This window comes from Pelobates fuscus, chromosome 2 (genome assembly GCF_036172605.1).
Source record: "Pelobates fuscus isolate aPelFus1 chromosome 2, aPelFus1.pri, whole genome shotgun sequence".
NCBI classification, from domain to species: domain Eukaryota; kingdom Metazoa; phylum Chordata; class Amphibia; order Anura; family Pelobatidae; genus Pelobates; species Pelobates fuscus.
In genome coordinates, this window is record NC_086318.1 from 379,702,336 (window position 1) to 379,714,907 (window position 12,572).

The following is a 12,572-nucleotide window of genomic DNA, read 5'->3' on the forward strand; positions in this document are numbered from 1 at the left end:
TGTGATGTATATGTCCCCTAAATTGACTAAGAACCGTTTCCTTATCAGAGTAACCTTATCTTTCGAGAACACTACTGTTCAATGTGAGGCTATGATTGACTCTGGGGCAGCGGAGAATTTCCTAGACAAAGAATTCTCTGCAAAACATCTCCTGCCCTTAAGACATAAAGAAAAACCTATAGCAGTCGAGGCCATTGATGGGAGGCCTCTTACCCAGCCTTTCACCACACACGAAACTCTGCCAATCACTGTTTCAGTGGGTGTTCTCCATTCTGAAGAAATGACCTTTCAAATTATCTCTTCACCTACAGTTCCGATAATACTCGGTTTCCCTTGGCTCCTTAAACACAATCCACGTTTGGATTGGATTGAAGGAGAGATTTTGAGTTGGGGTGAGAGATGCAAAGGTGTCTGCTTTAAACAAATCCCACAACCTATTGGCACCATTAATGTTCCTGTTACACCTCCTTTGACCACACAAATTCCACAACAGTATATGGATTTGAAAGAGGTATTTAACAAGGTCCAGTCAGAAGGGTTACCTCCTCATAGACCTTATGACTGTACTATAAATTTATTACCAGGGACTATGCCTCCCAAGGGAGGAATCTATGCCTTGTCCCCCCAGGAAAATCTTTGTTTAGAGGAATACATTAAGGAGGCTCTCAGAAAGGGTCATATCCGTAGGTCCTCCTCACCAGCCGGGGCTGGCTTCTTTTTTGTCTCTAAAAAAGAAGGAGACCTACGCCCTTGTATTGATTATAGGGGTTTGAATAGGATTACCATCAAAAACGCCTACCCTATTCCCCTTATATCAGAGCTATTTGACAGATTGAAGGGAGCTCGAGTCTTTACCAAGCTCGATCTCCGAAGTGCATACAATCTAGTCAGGATTAAGGACGGTCACGAATGGAAGACCGCATTTAACACCAGAATGGGACATTACGAATACCTGGTTATGCCGTTTGGTTTATGTAACGCTCCAGCGGTATTCCAGGATTTTATTAACGATGTCCTAAGAGAGTACCTTCACATGTTCGTTCTAGTGTATTTGGACGACATTCTCATCTATTCCCCAGACCTAGAGACACATCACGAACATGTGAGAATTGTACTGAAAACCCTGTTACAAAACAGCCTTTACTGTAAACTGGAGAAATGCCAGTTTGACCAAACGGAGATACAATTCCTTGGATACGTTATATCTCCGTCTGGTTTCCAGATGGATCCTCGTAAACTGGAGGCAGTCTTACAGTGGCCATTACCCAAGGGCCTTAAAGCTACTCAACGCTTTATAGGTTTTGCGAATTACTACCGCAAATTCATAAGGGGATTTTCCTCCGTGATTTCCCCTATAACCAATTTAACAAAAAAAGGAACAAATTGTATATCTTGGCCCAAAGAAGCAAGAGAGGCATTTGAACAATTAAAATTTTTATTTTCCTCAGCACCTGTCCTGACCCATCCTGATCCATCCAAACCATTTATCCTAGAGGTGGATGCATCAGAAACAGGAGTCGGAGCCATTCTGTCTCAAAGAGAAAGTCCTGATACGCCTTTACATCCCTGTGGATTTTACTCTCGCAAACTCACACCTGCAGAGAGGAATTACGACATAGGGAATAGGGAACTTTTGGCCATTGTACTTGCCCTTAAGGAATGGAGGCATCTCTTAGAAGGTTCCAAAGAGCCACTTTTGATCTTTACTGATCATAAGAATTTGGCTTATATTGGGGACGCTAAGAGACTGTCCTCTCGTCAGGCTAGGTGGTCATTGTTCCTCTCCCGATTCAATTTCGTAATTACGTACCGGCCTGGTACTAAAAACATCAAGGCAGATGCACTTTCTCGGCAGTTTGAGACAGATGAAGTACCAGAACAGGAGATATATCCTATTGTACCTCCTGAATGCCTCATTGCCACTACTGTTTCCGAAGTGTCTTCTCCACTCTTCTGTGCCATAATAGCAGATCAAACTCAGGCACCTGTGGGAAAACCTCCGGACAAACTGTATGTGTCACCTCAGTTTCAAAAGAAGATACTAGATTTGTTCCATGACAACCTCACAGCGGGCCATCCTGGAGTCCATAAAACTCTCTCAGCCGTCTCCAGGAGATTTTGGTGGCCTGCTCTCAGAAACGACATCAAAGATTATGTTGGGGCATGTCAAATATGTGCAGTTTCTAAAGTTCCTCCTAGGTCACCTCCTGGACTGTTACAACCACTGCCCATACCTAGTGCTCCCTGGACCCACTTGGCCATGGATTTCATTGTGGATCTACCCAGTTCAAGCGGGTTTAATACAGTCCTTATGGTTATTGATAGATTCACGAAGATGGCACATTTCGTCCCACTTAAGAAATTACCATCTGCTCAAGATCTTGTTCAAATATTCTTGAGAGAGATCTTTCGGTTGCACGGTGTACCCAAAAACATAGTATCTGACAGAGGTACCCAGTTTGTTTCTAGGTTTTGGCGTTCCTTTTGCAAACAATTGGGCATCGAACTCTCCTTTTCATCAGCATATCACCCTCAAACAAATGGAGCAGCAGAGAGGGCGAATCAGTCTTTAGAAGCCTATTTACGTTGCTTTATAAATGCCAATCAATCTAACTGGTATGAGCTCTTACCCATGGCTGAGTTCGCCAGAAACAACGCCACTCATGAATCTTCTAATCACAGTCCATTCTTTGTTAATCAGGGTTATCACCCCGCTGTTTTACCTTCTGCATTCTCAGACACAGAAATCCCCGCTTTGGACACCCGTTTAGAATCGATTCATGATACCTGGGATGCCGTCCATTCAGCTCTGCAAAAAGCCTCATTCCGAGCAAAGGTCCAAGCTGACAAGAAACGGGGCGCTAATCCTGTCTATCTTCCAGGTGACAGGGTGTGGCTCTCCACGAGACATATCAAGCTTAAGGTCCCATCCATGAAATTTGCCCCTCGGTACATTGGTCCCTTTCGAGTTACCCAACGTATTAATCCAGTGACCTATTCTTTGGCACTACCGGCTCATATGAGAATAGCGAATACTTTCCATGTGTCTCTACTCAAGCCCCTTACTTGCAATCGCTACACCAGGGTATCCACTCCTCCTCCGCCCTTGGTAGTGGGTGATCAAGAAGAATACGAAGTCCATTCTATCATGGACTCCAAATTATCCAGAGGTGTCTTGTCCTATCTCGTTGACTGGAAGGGTTATGGTCCCGAGGAACGTTGTTGGGTTCCTGCTGACCGGGTCCATGCGCCCCGTCTTATCCGGTCGTTTCACAACCGCTTTCCTCTTAAGCCGGGTCCTTCCCGCCCGGTGCGCGGTCTTCGAGTGGGGGGTACTGTTGCGGTCGCCGGCCCGCCGAGCCTCACGGTCGTGCCCGACCGGCACGACCGCTCCGACTACACGAGCTTACCTGCTCGTCGGCGAGCCGGGAACCGCGCACATAGTTCTTCCGGGCATCGCGCCCGGATCCAAGATGGCGCCGACCGCGTGGTCGCGTCTATTACCAGCCCCGCCCCCGAGAATTATACCAACGTGTGCGTGACGTCACGACGTCAACGCACACGCACGTTTTGGGGTCAGAGGTCGCCCTCTGACCAATCATAGCCTAGAGAGGGGTATTTAAACCCCTAGCTTTCCCCATTACTTTGCCATGTCGTGGTTTCAGTTTCCTGGTTTCCTGAAAGTGCTATTCTCGTGTTTCTGATTTCCTGGTATCCTGATCCTTGGCGTTTCCCTGGTTATTCTGATCTCTGGTTTCCCTGACTTGGCTTGTTTAATCGGTATTGAGTATTTTCTGGCTTCCTTGACCTCGGCTTTCCCTTTGACCATTCTCTGTCTCTAGCGTATTAGTCCGGCCATTCTAAGGACCGGTTTACGCTCTTTCCTATTATTTTTCCGTTTCTTACTTATGTATATGTTTACATAGTTTCTGCGTGCTGGACCACATTACTAGTCGTGACAAACGGTAGAGTGAGGGCACTACGTTCCTGCTAAAAGTTGTGCGCGATGGAATTACATATTGCGGTGAAACAGCCGACATAAGATGCTTGAAAGGGCACCTCCAACGACCATCAGCTCAGCAATGAGCCAAGTAATTTTCCTGGACTGCTGCCTGGACATCCCCCTAGAGTGAAACCCACAAAAACTTTCTAGGGTAGGCTGTGCAGCATGAATAGGATGACTGGTGGCACTATGCCCTGCAGCAGAAGTTCGATGATCCCCCTTCCTCTTGACATGGCTAGTGGTAGTGGCATTACTACTTCTCCTAGTACTGCTAGATGAAGGAGCCACACTGCTTTTTTGCCTTAGCAAGATGGCCTTGTGGTGTGTACGAAGATGTTGGTTCATCCCAGAGTTAGTAAGATGACCCAACACCTTCCCACGGCCGACTTCCCTGCCGCACAGTTTACATTTTGCCAGACGGCCGTCTCCAATTGTTGAAAAATCTTCCCACACTGTGGAACGACGAGTGCCACTACTAGTTATGGGTGGGGGAGACTGTGCAATTTCACAATCAACTGGAGAGGCAGTTGGCACTGCTGGAGTTGGGGGGGGGCAGATATCAGTAGGGGAGATTGAGTGGGAAGTGGTGGATTATCTTCAAAAGAGAGATCCTCAGGCTCATCATCATAGTCTAGTTGCTCATTTCCTAGACCAGGGCCTTGGTCCATATCTCTGCTGCTGAGAAACAAAGATATGTCACCAGCAGCTTAAATTGGGGCAAACTGATCAATTCCCTCTTCTCTCTGGCTACTGGGAACTCCAATATCTTCTTGTATTATGTCATCAATTATTGTGCTGCTGCTGCTATGAGAGATGGTGGCAGTAGCAGGGGTAGTAGTGGTGGTGGCATGAGTAGCACTCGCATTTTTTTCCTCCTCTAACTCCAATATCTCCCTCTTAGGCTGCCTAAATGGATGAGCAGCGGTAACAGGCTGTGTTGAAACTGCCCAGCTGCTGTAAAACATAGCAGTGGAGCTGGCAGTAGTGGAGGTAGAGGTACTACTGTCACTACTAGCAATGCTGGTGGTTGTGAGAGGAGTAAACAGCTGTCTACGAGATTTGGATGGTGGCTGCTTTGTGGACCTAGGGGACCTCTCAACCCTGCCACTGGAAGGCATCTGCTGCTGCCTTTTGGTGCCAAATTGCTGAACATTGGGACCTGCAGTTTCCCTCTCTGCCCTCTTCAGTTTCATTTATTATTATTATTATTATTTTATTATTTATATAGCACCAAAAAATTCTGTAGCGCTGTACAATGGGTGGACTAACAGATACATAATTGAGATCAGACCACTGGACGTACAGGAACAGAGGGGGTTGAGGGCCCTGCTCAATGAGCTTACATGCTAGAGGGAGTGGGGTATAGTGACACAAAGGGTTAAAGTAGGGGAATTAAATAGTTTGTTAGAGAAGGGTTTATTGAGTGCTTGGTAGGTCATTTTTGACAGTTGCAGGAAAGGAGTCATGGGGTGGGGGATGAGAAGCCTGCTGACAGTTTAATTGATACGCTTTAATGAAGAAGTGAGTTTTCAAAGATTTTTTGAAGGAGTGGAGTCTGGGTGAAAGTCTGATTGAGGAGGGAAGGGAGTTCCACAGAATAGGTGCAGCCCTAGAGAAGTCTTGAAGGCAGAGGATAGGCGTAGGTCTTGGGATCAGCGCAGGGGTCTCGACGGGACATACTTGTGTATGCGGGAAGATAGGTATGTTGGAGCAGCATTATGTAGGGATTTGTAAGCAAGCGCCAGAATTTTGAATTGGGCCCTAAATCTAACTGGAAGCCAATGCAGGGACTGACAGAGCGTGGAGGCGTGGGAGGTGCGACCGGACAGGAAAATAAGCCGCATTCATTATAGATTGCAGCGGTGCAAGCTGGGAACATGTAAGACCGGTGAGAAGGGGATTGCAGTAGTCGAGGCGAGAGAGAACAACAGCATGAACCAGTATCTTAGCCGCGTCTGGCGTTAGATATGGGCGGATGCACGCTATGTTCTTGAGTTGGAAGCGACAGGATTTGACTATCGATTGGACACAGGGAGTAAAAGAGAGGTCAGAATCGAAAAGAACCCCTAGGCAGCGAGCCTGCGAGGTAGAGGTGATAGTAGCGCCGTTGACTTGGATGGAGACAACAGGAGTAGCAGCACTTGAGGGAGGAAGAACTAGAAGTTCTGTTTTGGACAGGTGGAGTTTAAGGAAGTGAGCAGCCATCCAGTTGGAAATAGCAGAGAGGCAGTCAGAAACATGAGTCAAGGTAGGCGGAGAGAGATCAGGGGAGGACAGGTAGATTTGCGTGTCATCTGCATATGAATGATATTGGAAACCAAAGGAGCTGATGAGCTTACCAAGGGAGGCAGTATATATAGAGAATAATAGGGGGCCGAGGACAGAACCTTGGGGGACGCCGACAGAGAGGGGTTGGGGAGAAGAGGCAGAACCAGAGAAAGAAACACTAAAAGAGCGCTGGGAGAGGTAGGAGGAGCACCAGGAGAGAGCAGTATTCCGTAGACCAAAGTTATGAAGAATGTGAAGAAGCTGTTGATGATCAACAGTGTCAAATGCGGCAGAAAGATCAAGGAGGATTAGGATAGAGTATTGGCCGTGAGATTTAGCAGCAATTAAATCGTTGGATACTTTGGTCACAGCAGTTTCGACAGAGTGACCAGCGCGGAATCCAGACTGAAGGGGGTCAAGCAGAGAGTTGGATTCGAGAAAGTCTGTCAATCTGGCGTACACAACTCTCTCGAGGATCTTGGAGGCAAATGGCAGTAGCAAGATAGGGCGGTAGTTGGATGGGGAGTTGGGATCAAGGTTGGGCTTTTTCAGAATTGGGGTTACGGTTGCATGTTTGAAGGGTGAGGGAAATGTGCCAGAGGAAAGGGAGAGATTGAAAATGCTAGCGAGAGGAAGAGCAAGAGAGGGAGACAAAGTGCAGATGAGATGCGAAGGAATAGGATCGAGGGAGCAGGTGGTGGGGCAGGAGGACAGGAGCAGAGCAGAAACCTCTTGAGCTGTAGCAGGTGCAAATGTGCATAGGATGGCAGGGGGAGTGGGGTTGGGTGATGTAATGATAGGAGTAGGAGAGAGATTAGAGATCTCTTTCCTGATTGTAGAGATCTTCTCAGTGAAATGAGATGCAAAGTTTGTGGCGGACAAGGTGGTGGAAGGAGGGGGAGTCACAGGGCGAAGAAGAGCATCAAAAGTGTGAAACAGGTGTTTGGGTTGATGGGACAGTGTGCTTATGAGGGTTTTGAAGTAGTTTACTTTTGCAGAGGAAAGAGCCATGCTGTAGGAGCGCAACATGAATTTATAGTGGACAAAGTCAGATGCAAAGTGAGACTTTCTCCAGCAGCGTTCAGCAGTTCTGGAACATTCATACGTGGGCTAACTCGGCTTGAACTCTTTCTAGTGCTACTGCTGGCTTTGGTTGTAGAAATCGGAAGCACTAGCAGCTCCTGCTGTTTTATTTGCCTCCGCTTCAGGTGAGTTGAAGACGAAGCAAGTGTACCACTACCTGTACTGGTGGAGGAGCTAGTAGTGGTACTACCAGCAGCGATATGGCGGCTACCAGTTTCCTCAGTCACTTTGCTTGAGGGGAGAGGACTTGGAGGACGTGGACGGTCCATTATGATTTATTTTCTGTTATGAATTTTGTATTTAAATTAAATCACAGAAAAAAAATACAAAATGTATCACTGTAGAAAAGTCACAATGCAACAAAGAGACACCTTGGCAATCAATCAGGCTACCTGCCAACAGCTAAAAAACACAACATTAATTACTTCAGTAAAATCACAGTGCAGCAGAGAGACACTGACTCTGGCAATCAGGCTGGCTTGCAAAGACACACACTCTCTCACCCCCTCTTAAAAAAAAAAAAAAAAAAAAAAAGAAAAACAGAATACAGACAGATTGCAGAAAAAAAAAAAGCAAATCGCACTCTCTCTCTCCCCTTATCTCTCTATCTCTCTCCCTGGAACACACGTAAAAACAATGTGGCTCTGTAAGTCTGCAAGAAGTAAAGTAAATGGAATGGAATGTTGTTTACCTTTCTCAGTCTCTTTGTGCTATCACACACCTTAATGACTCTGTGTTCTTTCATTGGCCAAGTGTCAGTGACAAATTCACCATTAATTGGCTGTCCTCTAACATCAAACAAAAAATTGCTAATTTCATTGGACAGGGAATAGTGAAACCGGATTGGGCAAGCAAGAATTACATTGCACAAAAGGAGTTAGCTTATTGGTTAAGATTCCTGTCATCATTCACATAATTTTCCCTCCCTCGCTCTTGTTTTCGTTTGACACTTCGGCACTTCGACACTTCGGAACTTCGACATTTCGGAACTTCGGCACTTCGGAACTTTGGCACTTCGGATCTTCGGGATATCAGCACTTCGGAACTTCGGCCACTTCGGAACTTCGACCCTTCGGCACTTCGGACATTTGTAAGCATCTGAATTGCCGATATTCGTCAGAATATACATTCGAACCGAAACGAATTGCACATGTCTAGTATCCACAAGTGCCCCCATGTCTCTCAGTGTCCCCATGTGTCTCAGTGTCCCCATGTCTCCCAGTGTCCCCATGTCTCTCAGTGTCCCCATGTCTCCCAGTGTCCCCATGTCTCTCAGTGTCCCCTAGTATCCTAGTGACACCGGACACACTGAGACATGGGGATACTGGGACACAGACACTGGGAGACTAGGGGACTGGGCGACATGGGGACACTGACACTGTGATGCATAGGGACACTGATGCCAGGCTGGCCTTCCAATTCTTTGAACAGACATGCCCCCTTTTTGGGCATGTTCGCCCCTTTTGGCAGTTCTGATCACGTGATTCGCATCAGTGGCCCACCCCTTTACCCCGTCCATTGACTTCCTGCTTCACTGAACACTGCTGTTAGGGGGTATGGATTTACTTGAAAGATGAAAACATAAATTAGAGAGAGATTAGCATAGAGTATGTTTTCGTATAGCATCCTTTGAGTTTCCCTCCAACACCAACTCCATCAGATACATGATGCTTGAGAGGTATGACTGTTTTAGTGTTTTGGGGCGGTAAGATTCTGTAATAAGGCCCATCATAATTGTCAGCACCAGGCCCAGTGTGCTTTCAATCTGGCCCTGGGTGCAGTGATCCTTTAGCTTTGATCTTGTAATGTAAAACAGTGCTGTTTAGAAGGGTTAAACACACCTCTAGTTTCTGTCTTCCTGGCAGCCACTAGAGGTGCTATCCTTTGAGAACTGAGTTAACTTGTTTTTCAATCACATATTGCTCATGCACTCTATCCTTCCAATGCTTCCCTATGGAGGTAAGTAAATGTGCTTGTTTTTGTCTGACAGGCGGAGGCCGGGCACCTAAACTGTTAGTGTTTGCATGACAAGTGCACAGTCGTTGACCGGCATAGTCATAATACATACATATTTAAAACCACCATCCTCCATACATAAATACCCCTGGCAATGATACAACAATAAAACCAATATATTCTAATATAAATAACATGACATATAACAATAAAACCAATATATTAGAATATAAATAACATGACATATAACAGGCTGTTCCAACAGCCCCATAACCAACTGATTTAAACTGTAAGGGTGTACTGAGACACCCCTACACCCCAAGGTTCAGAGCCACTGACGAACTTGAACCTACAAACCAACTGTAACATTCCTGCCTAATCCACACTAAACCTAGCCATGCCCACTTCCTACTCCATCTACCCCCCCCCTCTCCTCCCTCCCAATTTAACCTGGACATTCCCCACCACTGTGAAGAAATTGGAAAACCCCAACCATAAACAACAGGAAGGGTGGAAGGGACAAATAGCAGGTAAGTGAAGGTTAATTAAAATGGCCACTACCTAAAATGGCCGATATATATCAAAAACAAACCCCGCGCCCACTAAACAACTGACACCTAATTTAAAACTGGTTGCTATGCCTACCTGCTGACCTTGTCATGGCCCATTCCCCTATCTTCGCTGCTCCATGGGCTACATTCCTAATAATTCTAACAATGTTCCTTTAATGACCCTGGGATCAAGGTATGGGTACACAGGTTCTGTAGTTTAAGTTGGAAATAATTAGTAAACTACATTATATCACAGATCTAAGTTATCCCTAGAACAATGGTATTTTTTCATTGACATTTAATAGTCAAAAACATTTGTTTTCCATTATCATCAGACAGGTCCTAAAACCACAGCAGATTATTTCTGAAATTTGCACCACAATTGACTCTTCCAGAGGAATTATTATACACTATTCTTATTCCATTTTCTAATGCACATAACTAGTACATAATAAGTGCAATAATATACTCCACAATTCCACTAGGATTGAGGTCTAAGACCTTTTAATCTACTAAATATTCTATTTTTTATCACGTTAAGCCCCGACAATCGAAGTTCCTGTTATACTTTCTAATTTAGTTTGAGGTTACACTCTGCGTGTTGGGCTTTAATTTACCATGACAATACAACAGCTCTTATAAGGAGTAATAAATTAAAGGGACACTATAGTTACCAGAACAACTACAGCTTATTGAATTTGTTCTGGTGAGTAAGATCATTACCTTCAGGCTTTTTGCAGTAAACACTGTCTTTTCAGAGAAAATGCAGTATTAACATTACAGCCTAGTGATAACTCTACTGGCCACTCCTCAGATGGCTGCTAGAGGTGCTGCCTTGGGCCGTGCTGCAGAGTAAGCAACACTGCCATTCGGTATCTCCACCCTCTGCATGCAGATACTGAACTTTCCTCATAGAGATGCATTGATTCAATTAATTTCTATGAGGAGATGTTGATTGGCCAGGACTCTGTTTGAATTGTGCTGGCTCTGCCCCTGATCTGCCTCCTTGACAGATCCTATGGGGAAGCATTGTGATTGGCTCAGACCACCACTTCTGATGATATCAGCAGGCAGAGGCAATTCACAGGCAGACAGGGGCAGAGCCAGGAGCTGCAGACTTGAATACAAGTAAGATTTTACTTTTTGGGGGGGAGGCAAGAGTGGGCCAGGGGGGCTAGATGGTGGTTTTAAAATTATAGGGTCAGGAATACATGTTTATGTTCCTGACCCTATAGTGCTCCTTTAATAATACTTATGCAGAGAGTAATGTCTGATCTCTGTGGTTAGATAGCAGTGCTAGTTAGGAAGAGTAAGTTATTACTGCATGTAACATCATTTCAAGTGTATAGTTAGTAAGATATAATCTCATCCTGTCAGTAACTTGCATCCCTCTAAGATATGAAAAACAAGCCACTATGAGTGGGCCATACAGGATCACAGACTGATATAATTAGAGTAAAAATATAAGCCACACAAATACATTGCCTCTTGCATCATCAAAGTATTGGTACAGCGAAATGTATTGGATTTCGATGCAGGAAATTCCCATGTAGAGGCAAACTCATCACATGCTGTTAGACACAGATGATAAGTGAAAGCCGTTTCCGACCTTTACTTGGTCTTTTGTACTTGGCTCCGAATTAAAAACTTTCCTTTGTGGGAAATATGACATAAAAGCCTGTGAGTGAAACAGCATTGGAATGTCAATATTTTGAGAGCTACAAAGTTACATAAGTGATTTGCCAAAATAGGACGCACCTTATGTGTTTGTCATTTCAAAAATGTACGCTGTGTCTGTCAATGTTAAGCAATTCACCATAATCAAATATACAGCAAATATTAAAATGTACTCTTGTACATTTATTTTTTTAATTATAATTTTTATTGAGGTTTAGGAAAGGCATATGATACAGCATATTGACACATGAGCAACGTTAAGTAATGTAACACTAGTATAATATCGGAAGATGTTAAAACTACATTTTAAAACATAATTTTTTTCTAATGATAACAAGAAAAATTATTGCTGCAAAGAGTAGAGAATAATCTACCTTATGAGTATACAAAATAAAGAAAGAAAACATTTACTGGGCTTAGAAACATAAGAGGTAGAAATTAACAGATCAAGAGTGCTATCACAACTCTTAAGCTGGTCTTGGACTAGGGAGCTCTGACAGTTACCCAATGCTGAGACCAATAAAATAGGCATAATGGGCTCATCTGTGCTTCCCAACCCCACTGTCCACACATTCCCAGCCCTAGGTGGTTTTTGAAACCACAGCACTATGGCCACTGACCCCACCACACTTGGTGCCGAGTTCAAAAGCTTGAAATAGTCCCACACAAACTAGAGCATTCCAAGGTTGTGGACACGGTACGGGGCAGAGCCCTATATGGCTTCTGCCCCAGGAAGAGAATGGGAATCCATGTCTCATCTGGAATTGACTTGACTGCAGATAAGGTAGGTTGGAGCACCTGATCATCAAGTGTCTGCAAGAATCTACTACAGATTAGCTCAAAAGCAAGAAGAAAGGCCTCCTTCCTCTGTTGTGTATCCTCCACAGTCGTCCAAGATGCTGTCAGATAGAATGCCATTTGGTGATCCACTGCTCAGTTTGTTGATCGACTAGTCAGCAAATATCCACCAATACAGCTACCTAACTGTTGGGCTAACATCCACCGGTCGACAGAGGGACGGAAGGACAGGGCTC